General features: G+C 35.4%; 1 protein-coding gene across 4 annotated transcripts in view; it reads right to left on the reverse strand.

Annotated features, from left to right (window-relative positions):
- LOC143252719 (coiled-coil domain-containing protein CG32809-like) overlaps positions 1–15,287 on the reverse strand; it is a 431,304-nt gene extending 416,017 nt beyond the window's left edge. For all 4 annotated transcript variants that reach the window (XM_076505287.1, XM_076505286.1, XM_076505285.1 and 1 more), the window contains exon 1: positions 11,752–15,287. The gene's annotated coding sequence lies outside the window, so the exon portion shown is untranslated. The remainder of the gene's footprint in view (positions 1–11,751) is intronic.
- Between the last annotated feature and the right edge of the window lie 166 nt (positions 15,288–15,453).

Here is a 15,453-nt window from a genome sequence, read left to right on the forward strand (position 1 = left end):
AATGCTTTAAATGTGAACTTGTTTACAAAGAATGAACACACATTACGATCTTCTTCATGTAAGATACAAAAACATACCAGTAACAAGTAGTTGCATCACATAACCTTATTTACTTGAGACTTGTATCAACAGAAGATGAAAAAATAAACAGTTGTTTATAAAAACTGTATCAACACAATTAATAGTTTATCCTGTAATTTATTTTTTAAATTTCTTAACCACGTTAAACAGTTTTTATTTTAAAGTAAAATAAAGCTAAAAATTAAGAATTCATTACTTTAAGACAAGTAAATAAACATTTAGCCTACTTTTACACGTAAAATTCAACACATTAGCTGTTCTTAAGGTAACGTTCCGTTATATATCAATGCACAACTATTATGTATTGTAACTGCTATCCATCTGTTATTACCACCCATTTCTTAAAAGAAAAGCTGTTGTTTGGAGCGAGATGTATCATATAGTACAAATAAATATTGTTCGTATATACGTATATTAATCTTTATCGCATGCTTATTATGTCACAGAAAACGTAACTCATTAACCACTGGCCCTCAACAGTGGAATTTCAGGTTAAAACAGAGATAGCTTTAGGTTTCGTGAAGTTCGCTATTATGGAAATTAGGAGAGATGTTTATAATGAATGCATTTGTATGCATTTTCACCGCCTTTAAATTTGGAACTAAACGCCGTTTTTGTTTTTTTACCATTATTTTAAAATGTGAAGGTAAATGAAGTATTAAAGTAATTATGCATCAAAACGAGAAATTTAAGGATGTAAATTAACCGAGATTAAATTTATTTTCTCACATTCATCAAGTTGGGCCACAAACAGAATATTCGACACAATTGCTTTTTTTTTTCTTTAAAAATGTCTTCCTTTAACTTTAAGTTTCAAAATGTTAATAAGTATTATTCGAATTAAATGCTATCTTGAACAATTGAAATGACTTATTATGACAAATACATATTAAAAACGGCAAAGTATAATTAAAAAGCACTACTGTTCATGAACAGTGCCGGATGAAAACGAATATAAGGCCTAGGCATCTTTTCTTTGAAGGCCTTACCAGCCCTACAAGTTAAACAAATAGTTAGATAAATTATACATATATAAACCATAAAATGTGATTTGAAATTTAAATATTTTTATTCGTATAATGTGTACTTGCTTTTTATATGTGACAATACACTGTAGTTGAATATCGGCTATATATTTATTATATTTACGTGAATATGAGTACACAAACTAATGCGCATATACAAAAGTATATTGTGTAACTTAAAGTAGCAATAAAGTTTCTACAGTAAAATGTGTATTTCATTTTTTATACTTATTTTGTGGGACTCCAAAATTAATTTCAAAGGAAAATTTTCATGAACCCATAGTTTCCGTAGGTCCTAGGCACTGTGTTTATGATACCTGATAAATAATCTGGCCCTGACTGTACAGGTTCCACGGGCACCTGAACATTTTTGTAAGTAACCATTTATGACATTCTGCTTTCAAAATGAATACTTCATCGGCTCTCAGTAGCCTTCAAAATTACTATTTTGGTCATATAGATTAAAAAGATGCCCAACGAATAATTTTTCTGTTAACAATTGGCAAATAATATAGTGTGTATGTGTGTGTGTTTTCTCATAGCGAAGCCGCATCGGGCTATCTGTCAAGTCCACCGAGGGGAATCGAACCCTTGATTTTACCGTTCTAAATCTGCAAACTTACCACTGTACCAGTGGGGGACAAAAATATAGTAACATAATTATACAAATTGAAGTCCAAATATACCTTATGATTAAATATAAATCGAAATTTCAAGAGCGACAACTTATCACTATTTACATATTTGTTGAGTACAAACACTGGCTAAATGTGCCCTGCCCTCCAAGAATACTGAAATCCAATTTTTAGCGTTACAAGTCTTCAAACTTTCCGCTGAGCCACGAGGCACAAAACTACCATATTTAATGATTAATTACACTATGTAACAAATTTTTACTTTTTCTCGTTCCTGGGCAGAAAGTACTATTTCCCAGTTGCTTATGCCTAAAGTAAATGGAAAAAGACCTATTTTTCTCTTCAAACTTTGCTTTTGTGACTTGGGTAATGAAATTTTCAAATTTACCTATTTTCCAGAACATTCAAGGTGGATTGAGTGCTGAGTAGCTGATAGAGAATTTTCTCGAACTTACAAGAATTTTCAAGAACTTTCCATATTAATATATATATACAGGGGCTCACCACTCACCACTTCAATTTAGTTTTAGCTGCCTAAGTGAACACATAGACCTATCCAAGGAGACTTTACCAAGTTTCCCTGTTATCTTGGCCTTTGTGACAGCAGGGACACCGCAGCGCACTACACAGAAAGCACTGGCCACAACGGACCGAGTTCTCTGTGGGGAGACACAATGTCAAGTGTGAGCCACCAGCGGACCTCCAGCAGGTGTTCCCACTATTGCACATAAAATTGGGTCTTATGAAGCAATTTGTCACAGCTCTTAATAAGGAGTCTGCAGCCTTCATGTACCTTCGAGACTTCTTCCCTAAGCTATCTGAGGTAAAGGTCAAAGCTTGTGTCTTCGTTGGACCACAAATAAAGAATATCCTGAAGTGCACAGAATTCCCCAAGATGCTCAGTAGGAAGGAAGAAAAAGCTTGGGGCAGCTTTGTTGCAGTCGTTCGAGGTTTCTTGGGCAATCACAAGGCCGAAAATTATATGGAACTGTTTAAGACTATGGTGAAGAACTACGGCAAAATGAGCTGCAGGATGTCCCTGAAAGTCCACATCCTTGTCTCTCATCTTGGTAAATTCAAGGAGAACATGGGAGCATACTCAGAGGAGCAAGGCGAGCGCTTCCACCAAGATATACTGGACTTTGAACGCCGCTACCAAGGAGCGTATAACGAAAGCATGATGGGAGACTATATTTGGGGGCTGATACGTGGAAGCGATTTACATTACAGTCGCAAATCTCGAAAAACTACTCACTTCTAAACATTTTTGTATAACTTTAGTATAAATACATGTAAATCTTGATTCACATGTTGTTTTATTCAGACCTTACGTGAATGAAAATGTGCAAATTTGCCCGTTTTTACATAGCAAAATAGGTTAATTTCTAAATTTCATTAGCCAAGTCACAAAAGCAAAGTTTGAAGGGAATAATGGCCATTTTCTGTACTTTTACACCATAAGCAATTAAGAAATAACACATACTGTCCAGGAACAAAATTTGTGTTACATAGTGTTATAAGTCTTAAATAATATCCAATACATAGCGCTACAATTAGTATCTAATTCCAGCTGAAAATACATAGTAAAAGTGCTACAGGGAATGAAATATCTGATGCAAATACATTTACTGAGAAATAGTTCTAACAAACAGCGAGTGTAAGTACTACAAAGAGTTTCGGCTACACGAAGACAATTAATGCACGTGCATTTATACGAGCTACCTCTACATTGGCGAATATCGATTCTGATACAGGTGTAGTTGAAATACCTTCAGAAACCAAATTATGTTGATTTCAAATTAATTTATAAAAACAATACTTTGTTTTAAAAAATATATACAAGACTACATGAATAATTAAAAAGATGTATATTTAATGAAAATATCTTAAACTTGAACCACTAGAAAACGTTGAAACAATACATTTTCATCTACTTTGAGTTTCCACAAAATAACGCTTGAGGGTTTATAACGCTAAAATTTGTGGTTCAATCCTTAAGGTATACAGATCATATATAGCCAAGATTTACGTTTAATCACAACCAAAACATAATGATTCATTTCCCCTTATCGTTTAGTTTGAAAGTTTTATGTAACAAACTTGCCCACCCTCCTCTACAAACTGTCAAGTTTACAGAATCCTTACTTAATTAGTTTTACGTAACGAACCTGTCCAACTACCTTTCACAATTAACTGGTTTACTGAATTCTGCTTAACTGGTTTTATGTAACAAACTTGTTCCCATTTTTTTTTCATAAGTACCTAGTTGGCTGTTAACCAAACCATAAATGCAAGCTCAATAAGGTAGCAGAATCCTCTCCTCTTCCCAGTTCTCAGCACTTGACACCAGCAGGAGACAATCAGACCGTTTTTCGTAAGGCTTTAAATGATAAGTCTTATGGTACGTTGATGTTGCCACGTTCAGATATCAATACTTCCTATCATACCAGTAACTTTAGAATGTTCCAGAGATTAGTTTGTTTTGTTTTGGGAATTTCGCACAAAGCTACACGAGGGCTATCTACGCTAGCCGTCCCTAATTTAGCAAAGTAAGGCAAGAGGGAAGGCAGCTAGTCATCACCACCCACCGCTAACTCTTGGGCTACTCTTTTACCAACGAAAAGTAGGATTGTCCGTCACATAATAACGCCCCCGCGGCTGAAAGGGTGAGCAGATTACGAGTCGAACGCCTAGAATGGAAATTGTTTATAAAAACATAATTATCACTTAATACAAAAATAATGATTCGCAGTGTCGTTTTCATGACTTCTTACATAAATTTGTTTCTTTTTGAACTTCGCGCAAAACTACACGAGGCCTATTTGCGCTAGCCGTCCCTCATTCTGCAGTGTAAGATTAAAGGGAAGGTAGTTAGTTACCACTACTCTCCACCAGCTCTTGGACCATTCTTTTACCAACGAATAGTAGGATTGACCGCCACATTATAACGCCCCCATGGCCGAAAGCGCGAGCATGTTTGGTACGACGGGGATTCGAACCTGCGACCTTCAGATTACGAGTCGAGTGCCTCAACTACTTGGCAATGGCGGTCCTCTTAGATAAGTTAGATTTGTAAAACTTCTAAGTTTGTGTTGTTATTGTTGTTTTCTATTTTATTTTCAGCTTTTTAATTAAGATCGTTTCACTGACAATAATGCAGTAAATATTTATAAGCGAACAAGAAGTTTTAGTACAACGATTTCATTTCAATAGTTTCTTCATAAACTAATAATAATACAGCAAAAGATAGAGAAAGTATAAAAGGGCCGAGTGTAGCCCAGTGGTAGTGTGTTGAACTATAGATCTACGAGTCTGAGTTCACGTCCTGTTACTGACAAAAAAAAAAACTAACAAAACTCGCACTCCATACTTTGGGGCCATGGATATGTCATAAAGGCCACAGTCATATTCCACTTTTCGGTCATATAGAGTAGCAGAAGGCTTCATGGTGGGTGCTGTCGACTAGTTTCCTTTTCTTTTAATCCACTAGTTCGAAACTGGAAATGACTAGCTCAAGTAGATGTTGAGTAGTTTTAAGTAAATACCTGAAAACAGACTTTAAATAAAGTGAGTGAAAAGCGGATCGGTTTGAATTTTACACAAAGCTACACGAAGGCTATCTGCACTAGCTGTCCTTAATTTAGCATTGTAAGACTAGAAAGAAAGCAGCTAGTCTTCAACACTCAACGCCAATTCTTGGGCTACTCTTTTACCAACGAATAGTGGGATTGACCATGCTTAGTAACAACTCCACAACTGAAAGGATAACTGTTTCTTGGGACGAGGATTCGAACCAGCGGCCTTCATACTGGGATGCACGAGCCCTGACCACCTGGTCATGTTGAGCCATAAGAGTGGTAAGTGAGAAATGCAATGGTATTTTATTTTGTGTCATTATTATAACCCAAGAAACAATAACTTGCTATCTGAGTTACCCAACAAAGACTTGAGAAAGGAGTTTGTTTGATGTTTTTAAGTAAAGCTGCTCTACGCAAATTTACGACAAACTTTTATACCCTTAACAACATACATGACACTAAAATATTAATAGAAATATTGCATTAAATTTATCTGTAGAAAATAAGTGTCTTTATTAGATATTTACGTACGCCTTTATTTAGAAACATGTTTAGAGAATCTTTATTTAACATATAAAACAGTGTAAGAAATTATTAGCTATGATACTTGTTTTTGAAATAAGTGACGAAATACACGCACAATCAGACTAAAACACGTGTGTAACTTTAATGTGTTAATAATAAAGAAAAACAGATTATAGTAATAAGAAGCAATGAAATTTGTTAATGAACATGAATATTCAGAATTGACATACTATGAAAAATGAACCTAGAGACAGTACAATTCCAAAGTATTGCCCTTATGTATAAACACTTTTATTTCTGCTTTACAATGGCATCCACACTACACATAAATACGAATAAACACAGCAATGGTGAACAGGAAGATGTGAATTTTTAAGAACAAAAGAACGAAACAAAATGGTCGGATCACAACTGACGAAGACAACGAAGCATTTCTAAGCCAAAGGAAGTGAAATAAAAGAAATGTCAGTGACGTGCACAAATATTTAAAATTTGACTGCTATTGACAGTGTGGGGTAGATTAAAACACAGGCAAGTACATAAACTAAATCAAACATGCCCATAAAAATAAATACCATTACACTCGCAAAAATGATGGAATGTATATGCATAGTTGTTGGAGACCTGGGCCCTCCATTGTTCACGCCAGTGCTGTTAAATTATTTGTTTGTTTGTTTACTTTCGCGCAAAGCTACACGAGTGTTATCTGCGCTAGTCGTTCCTAATTTTGCGGTGTAAAATTAGAGGGAAGGCAGCTAGTCATCACCACCCACCGCCAACTCTTGGGCTACTCTTTTACCAGCCAATAATGGGATTGACCATCACATTATAAAACCCCACGACTCAAAGGGCGAGCATGTTGGGTGTGAAAGGGATTCGAACCCGTGACCCTCAAATAACGAGTCGAGTGTCTTAACCGTCTAGCCATGCCGGGCCTAGACTATCAGTATAGCAGTGCAAAAAACTCTCAGATAAAGAGAAAAATGTCTGAGAAACTTTTCTTCTAGAAAATATCCCTAACAGGTCTTACTATGATTGTATCACACTCTCGATCTTTCGTTAAAATTATACAAGTGATTTCTTTTTAAGTCAAATATAATATTATAATTACAGTGGATCACAAAGATATTAAACTTTTAGTCATGTAATAGTAAATATAAATAACCGGTAATAGCGATATAACACACCGTAGATTATTTTATTATTTTACGATAGTTCTTTTTAAATATTTAATGCAACATCTATCATCATTGTACATCCTTTACGTCATGTTCTAAGTTTAATAATATTGTGTAAAAGGTAGAAAAGATAATTTTACTATGAAAATATTACTTTATTTTCTATATGTGTTTATACACCAGAAAATGTTTTCATTGTTGGTAACAAGTTCAATTTATTGTTGTTATTAGACATAATGAGGGGTAACCACAAGGCAATCCTTATAGGTGCACAAACGTTTTCTTTTATGGAGCTCCCGTCCCCCCTTTTGTTTTTAATACGTGCGTTTTTGTGCCCCCTTCCTTTCTCCACAGTCCGTAAAGAAATAAAACAAATCTTAGAAAGGTGTATAACATAAAAGGTAACAGTTTCAGCTCACCAATTCAGTTCGAAGAATCGGTTTGAGTTTGTAATAAGGTTAGGCCCATTCCTGATTGAATTGTTGCCATAGTAACTCAAAAAATCCCCTCAACCGGAAAGCGAGATTCTTGTTTTGTTTTGGTTAGTGTCAGAGACAGACAACGCTGACGCGCACGGGTATGTTGATGTGAACGGCAAAAGCACGTCAATAGCTTTCTTTGACAGATCTGGGTATTTTTTGTGAACTAGCATTCAGAAATTTCCATGAGGTCTTCACTTGAATTATACTTAAGAGTTTTTATCACGTAATAGTTCTATAAGCTCTTCTTGGGCTGAAGTTGACAGATGAGAAGTTACGCTGTCATTAAATAGATTTCTGATCCAATCGCGTTCTTCCGTTGATTCTTGGAATTGATTTGTAAGCTGACACTTAAATATTTAGAGAAAATAGAAAAATACGCAAATAAGACGATAATTTAACTTAGTTTATTCCGATAATTCACGGAAGCAAAAATACATTTCATCGATTGATATTCAAACTGTTTTTTTCAAAGCAAAAGGTTTTGTTTGTTGTTTTTTTCCGAAATTCAAGCACTTTGTCATTCATTTACACACACACCCCGCTAGTACAGCGGTAAGTCTACGGATTTACAACGCTAAAATCAAAGGCTCGATTCCCTTCGCTGGGCTCAGCAGATAGCCTGATGTGGCTTTGCTATTAAAAAAAAACAACACACACTCATTTACAAAATATTGCTATTTCGATCTTGCACTGACAAGTTAAGGTCGTCGTGTTTACCGAAAATACCACCTTGATATCATTTTCTCTGCTTCGGGCTGCATTTTTTTTTTTAATTCAATGCTTTCATGTGTATGGCGAAATATGTAAATACAGTGGAGCGCCATTAAGCTGCGAAATCGCTTAAGCCGCTGTAGCAAGTCTTGTGAGCGATGTGAGCGAGGATTGTCGCGGCTCACCGCTAATTTAATAACGTGTAAAAACGCGGCTTACGAAGTTAATCCTGGCTTTATAACTTCAAGGAGATATTTAAAAGGATTTGCTTTAATTTGGGAAATAAATAAAATATATTACAATAGAAATCGACCGTTAATCTACCTTATCCGCTCTCTATGTCAGCTTTATGGGGGCCGCCATTGTTACCGAATCACACCTCTCCATACATTAAAGTTAATCCGCGGTAAATCCGTGAAAAAAGTGATCAATAATTAAAGTATTATTTTTAATTCGATAATCCGATATAATGATCACGCAATGGCGCGGATGAGGCTCCTCGGCGGAGCTGTTGGCGACTTCGGCTTTTCAGTCACAAAGGTTTAAGCCGCGGTTAAGCAGGTTGACCCCCAAATACCGCGGCTTAACGGCACTCCACTGTATTACACCAGGAGAAATAGCACTTACTTTGGTTTCGAACACTTTATCGTTTCCTATAGATGAAGCTACCCCATCAGTGCGTATCCAAACACAGTTAATCCTAGAAAGATTGTGGTGAAAAATTCCTACATAAAAGAGAAGGCTACACCTGTAACTATTCTTTCCAGTGCTCGTAAAAATAGAAACTTTTCATCACTTCATCTTCGTAGCCATATCATACAAATACCAGAAGATGAGCTAAATTTCCGATGTATGAGGTTTCATCAAGTTGTGCGACGAATTTCGGGCTGTTCTGGAAGCGCATCATCATTTGTAATTTTACGTCAACAGGTATTGCATTTATACGCTGGCTCCTTACAGTTTCAAGGGACAAAGTTGAAAGCCTCGCCATACGTCTTTCAGTGCATGATCTTACACTTTTTTTAAGGCAGCAGGAAGAGTTAATGTCTCCTTAAGCTTACAAGGCGGAGGCAGCCAAAAGGCAGTATCAGTGGGTGAGATACCTCTCACAGAAAAGCTGTTCAATCAACAGAATATCTGTGGACTTGATCAGGCCACTAACAACTGTATCTTACAAGGGCGATCAGTATGTGCTGGCAGTAGACAACTGTGCGACACACTACCCAGAAGTCATAGCACTGCCAAAGACAGAAACAAGGAGAGTAGTAGAAGCTCCCCCAGAAGTTTTCTGCAGTAGCCTTTCAAAAAAAAACGTCTGAGTGATTTAGGGACCCAATTTACCTAAGAACTGAGGCAAGAAGTGTGCAAACTCATCAGCACTAGGCAGCTCTTTACCATCCTGTACAACCCAAGATGTAATAGACTTTGTGAGAAAGTCGGAGTATGCTGAAGATGTTCCAGGAGAGACCACGTGACTGAAACAGGTACCTGCAGACAGTATTATTTGCTTACCAAGAAGTCCTAGAAGTGATTACAGAATTTTCATCCTTTGAATTACTGATGTAGATATTGAAAGAACTATGGAAATAAGAAGAAGAGTCAGAAGTGAGGAACACATACTAATACTTGTTGGACCTCAGAAACCAACTGGAGGAAACTTGTCAACTCGTTCGATTTGTCTGAGCTCTAGGTAGACAGAAGCACTTCTGTGACAAGAAAGGCTAAAGGTCGATGTTTCAAGATCAGACAGAAGGTCCTGATTCTGATATCCACAGGTCACAAAAATTCACCTTGCAGTGGAAAGGTCCCTTTTGAAATGCAGAAAATGGTCAACAGAATTAACTATAATGTGAATGTGGATGGGAAACCAATATCTACCACACCAATATTTTAAGAGGTACTTTGAGAAGGAAGACGACCTAACTATTGAGGCACAGATGGGCATTGCAGGTGTGGCTGCCACAGATGCAGAGCCAGAAGGCAGCGACTTTGTTATAGAAGAATGAAGGCCTATTAAATGTAAGACTGCAGTATAGATGAGGAGATGAGACACACACACAGACATTAACATTCATGAAAGAATGACTAGCAAACAAAAGAAAGAACTACAAGATCTACCATGCCAGTATGCAAATGCCTTTACAAATATGTCAGAAGAGACAAGTCTTGTGCAAACAAGATAGGAACCACGACCATGGATCTAGTGAATGTGAAACTCTACCAGATGCCCTATTTGGTGAAAGACTATTTGAGCAAGAAGTCGATGTAATTGTAGAATCCAGAAACAATGAGCTTTCGAATTAATCCTACTGCTCTACAGTGGTAATTGTGAAGAAGAGAGATTGTTCAAACCGCTTCTGAATAGATTTTTTGAAGCTGAAGGCAAAATTATAATCCAAACTTGTGGTCAACCCAGAAACTATCACGGCAAAACTTGACTGGCCCCAGTTATTTTACGAGATTGATTTCAGTAAACGTTATTGGAAGATGCCATTGAAGAAATAATCTAAAGAGAATATACACAGATGCTACCAGTTCAAAACTGATTTAGCCAATTCATCAGAAACATTCAACCAAAAATGTTGAACAAAACTTACAACATCGAGCATTATGTGAAGAACATCCTGGTTCACAAAGCCGCATGGAAGACCACCTGAAGAAACTCAGAGAGCTGTTTGATAAAACGAAGGAAGCAGGTTTGACTATGACACTATCTAAGTCCTACATTAGTTATGCTGTGTTGTTGCTGTTTGGAATTTATTGTTTGGAATTAAGCACAAAGCTACACAATGGGCTATCTATGCTCTGCCCACCACGGGTATCGAAACTGGATTTTCAGATATTCAGCTGTGCCACTGGGAGGCTGTTTGGAATTAAGCACAAAGCTACACAAAGGACTACCTGTGCTCTGCCAGCCATGGGTACCTCCAGAACTAGCGATTCTACATTGAGGCCATCAAGGAGATTACATCATGTTACTAGACCCTTCCGAGTTTTTATCGTTGGTTTAATTCAGTATTATTGCATCATATAGTATCTACTAACGTTACAGACCTCTATCGGGGGTATAAACACATGTCGAAAGTGTAGTTCAGAAGCTTTATCTAGACTGCGAGTTTAGCCATAAAGCTACTCGAGGGCTATCTGTGCTAGTTATTTCTAATTTAGCAGTGTAAGATTAGAGAGAAGGCAGCTAGTCATCACCATCCACTGCCAACTCTTGGGCTACTCTTTTACCAAGGCGTATTGCGATTGACCGTCATAATATAATGTCCCGACGACTGAAAAGGTGAGCATGTTTGGTATGACGGGGATTCGGAATGCTCCACCCTCAGGTCACTGGTCGAGCTTCCTAACAGCCTGGGCTGGAAACAAGGTATGTACAATTGACGAGTACATTATTAGTTACTTTTAAACATTTGTTTCTTTTACCAAAGAGCTAAACAACAGACAACCTGCACGCTATACACTGCAAAGAATCAAACTTCTAATCGTAATATATTAAATCTGTAAACTATTAGTTACTAACTGCCCACCAGTTTTGCTGTCCTGCTTTTCATCTGCTTATCTGCTGCTGTCTTCAGATAAGTCTTGAAAATAACAAGTTATTTGATGATGGTAATATATTTCTTAGAATCCATCAAGATATAGGTTTTCGTGTTTGGTTTCTGCATCTAAAATATATCAACAAAATACATTGATTTATGATTGAATTCCCAGTTCTTATTCCAAAATCCTTCATTTCTTCACACACATATAAATGTTGATATGTTGGCTGACTTAATATCCAAAATAATGCTATCAAGTATCATTAAATCATTACACTTAATGCTGAGTATGATAAGCTGCTAGGATAGCACTATCTTATTTTTATGTGAATTTCCAAAATTAGTAGATGCTTAAATCAAATGAACTTTCCAAGTGTGCTGCTGTTTGTTTGAAGCGTGTTCTACCCAACTAATTGTTTGGTTTGTTTGTTTTGAACTTCGCATAAAGCCACACAAAGGCTATCTTTGCTGTCACTAATTTAGCAGTGTAAGACTAGAAGGAAGGCAGCTAGTCATCACCATCCACTATCAACTCTTGGGTTACTCTTTTACCAATGAATAGTGAGATTGACCATCATGTTATCACACCTTCATGGCTGAAATGGCAATCATATTTGATGTGACTGGGATTCCAACCCATGACCTTCAGATTACAAATCCTTACCCAACTGAACAATTGGGGATGGATGTGGGCCATATATTGTGTCATCCTAAGACCTATACCATTTACACCAAAAACAACACAGAATCCCATAAGAATGCCCATTTAACTAAGCTTGTTAGACCATTAGAGTATCTGGGCTTCAAATGCAAGGAGAGATTGAATTTCCACTGTTTAATTATGATCAAAACTGAAATATGGATTGTTCTTAAGATTTCCAAAATGACATGATCAAGGGAAAGGAAAGAAGCCATGTGTATAGATAATATTATTATTTTGACATTGAAAAGATCAAACAAATATTTCTTGGCTTGCACAAAAACCTAAGTTACCATTATGGTAAAATAACACCTCATTACCATAATGATTTAATCAACCCTATTGTTGACACTGGTTATTAAAACTAGGCATAAATTGATGAAAAAAATTAACTAGCAATTTCTTTAATTAGAAATGCCTTAAACGATCAAACCATCAACTTCTAAACACGATCTAAGTATAATACTTTCTGTACATTCTGAAACCACGTTACAAGTCATTATTATTAAAATGATTCTGTGATTATTCAGAAGTTAACTGCCCATAACACTTACACATAGCTTGTTAATTGTATTTCATGAACACAGATGATGACTTATATTAAATTGAAAGCTGTAAAAAGGCATTTCTGTGTGAACAAGTTAATTCATGCATATAATGCCACACACGAGCAAAATGTAAGCACATATAAACATATATTTTAAAAACAGAGTATTCTCTAAATAATCCATATGTCTACAAAGTACTTTTGTGTAGTCAGGTGTTTTTATATTAATCTAGAAAATTAGAACAGGGGCAACTTAATGAATAATGCCAAAGACAAAATCCTAAGAAAAAATTAATTGATTAGTAAGATTCGATCACCACAGAGTTCGTTTTTGTGAAGTGTTAACTCTAAAATTCACAGTTCTAGCATTCTAAAATCTAGACTATATCTTACCCAATAATTTAAAATTTCACTATATATTTAGTGACACAAACTTTAAACATATACATCCACACATTAGTAAAAGGGCATTTTATTTGTAATTCATTCCACTCTTACAATAAGGTTCTACTAGTTATTCTTACAACAATTGTTAGAGCCTTGATGTTCAATGGTATAATCTTAGACCTGAATTAGGCCCTTGAATGATAAACAATCACTACTAAATAGTTTTTGCAAATGAGCATTTTTACTGTGATGCAATTCCCACACAAGTATTTACAACGTACATATGGAGTAAACTTGTAGTTTTACTTAAGGCACATTTAAGGACTAGTAAAGGAGGGAAAAAAGTTTTAGAGATCAAGATTAGGTAGAAGAGAAATGTACATCATTTCAAAAATGCAATAATCAATACACATTAAATTAATGAGATTACAAGGTTCTTTAACCTTGAACATATATATATATGTATGCATACATAATTGTGCTGACAGATAAATAGTCTGTCTCACATTTAAACTGTACCCATTATTCATAAAATACTAATAACAAATAAAATATTTTTAAACAAAAATATAAACTTGCAAAACCTTTACAACCTGTTTTCCAAAGAGATAATTTTCTGATGATCACAAATAAGAGTTAATATGATTCTTTAACAGTTTCCACACTTAAAAACTTCTTGTCATCATTATTCTGTATTATTCAATGAAGTCAATAAATTCATCAGATCAGTTAACAAAATAGTGCAACTCTTCATGTATTACATCATATTAAACACTCCATTAGACAAATAACAGGCTATAACTAAAACAGTTTTATTAAAACACATTTTTTAATTTTTTTTATTTACTACTTATATCATTTGCATTTGCATACAGCTTAAATGGCTCTCATGTTGAAAGGAGTAAGGAATCTAAGAGTAACAATAATGCAATAATAAGAGTGTCATGAGTACTGGAAGGTTCTGCAATAAGTAAGTGGTTCAAACACTTATTAGGAGTTAAAAGACCAAAACATTATACATGTCTTAAAAAGCAAGACATAATTACTACTAAAATATGAAATATATCAATATCTCTTACAAATGTTAACTAAACACCCAGTTCTTCTCAACCTTTCTTGTCCAATAATCTTGTGATGCTACTCATTCATAAAGTGTTGCATAATTTATTAAAGACTCTCTTCTACTGGTACATATTAGAAAAGACGTTACTGCATATATAAGTCATTATTTTTAAGTACACTAAATGAGGGAAGGAAAAGTGAGGATAGATAAGAGTTAAAACACTAATACGAGTTACATCTTATTGCTAAAAATGGAGATGTTAAACAGTACTGAAAATCTTAGGAACATGCAACTAAAACTTCCAATCTGGACAAGGAAAGAAGAGTCTGAAGAAAAGAGGAGAGGAACCACATGTATCATATGATCAATCTAGAGGTCTACCAACATGCAACACTCATAGATGAATATGGGGTTACTGTGTCCTGTGAGCAGCCACACATGTTGGGTACAAAGACTTTATTGTAGTCATGCTACATTCTCAAGACTGATATATGAACTTTCTCAGAAGAACTATATCACTTAAAAATGAACAGTGCACAGGAACAGTTTTATAAAAATACAATGCAAAACAAAAACGTAGGAATGTTAAAACTGTGATCATCAAAGCAGTGTGTTAGAACAGCTGTTACTCATTAATGTACAAGTAAAGACTAGTGATTAGTGGAGTTATAAACTACAAGATCACAAGACAGACTATGAAGAAAGGTAGAGAAAGCCTGGTTGATAACTTTATGATGGATTGCAAACAAACAGATCTGTATTGTACTTGAAGTTATAGTTACATGAATATGAATCAAGCACATTATATATTTTGCAGAATGTAAAGTTTTAGTTCTTTCTTTATTCTAACACTTTTTAGTCGTGTGCATTTTCAAGAGTTTAAACAGAACATTTTAATATTGAAGTCAAACTAAAGTGGACGTTTTTACTGGATATTTTACAAGAAACTAATTTGTTCCACATGCAACTTTAATAAAATATATTTTTCTATAT

This window comes from Tachypleus tridentatus, chromosome 6 (genome assembly GCF_004210375.1).
Source record: "Tachypleus tridentatus isolate NWPU-2018 chromosome 6, ASM421037v1, whole genome shotgun sequence".
In the NCBI taxonomy this organism is placed as follows: Eukaryota; Metazoa; Arthropoda; class Merostomata; order Xiphosura; family Limulidae; genus Tachypleus; species Tachypleus tridentatus.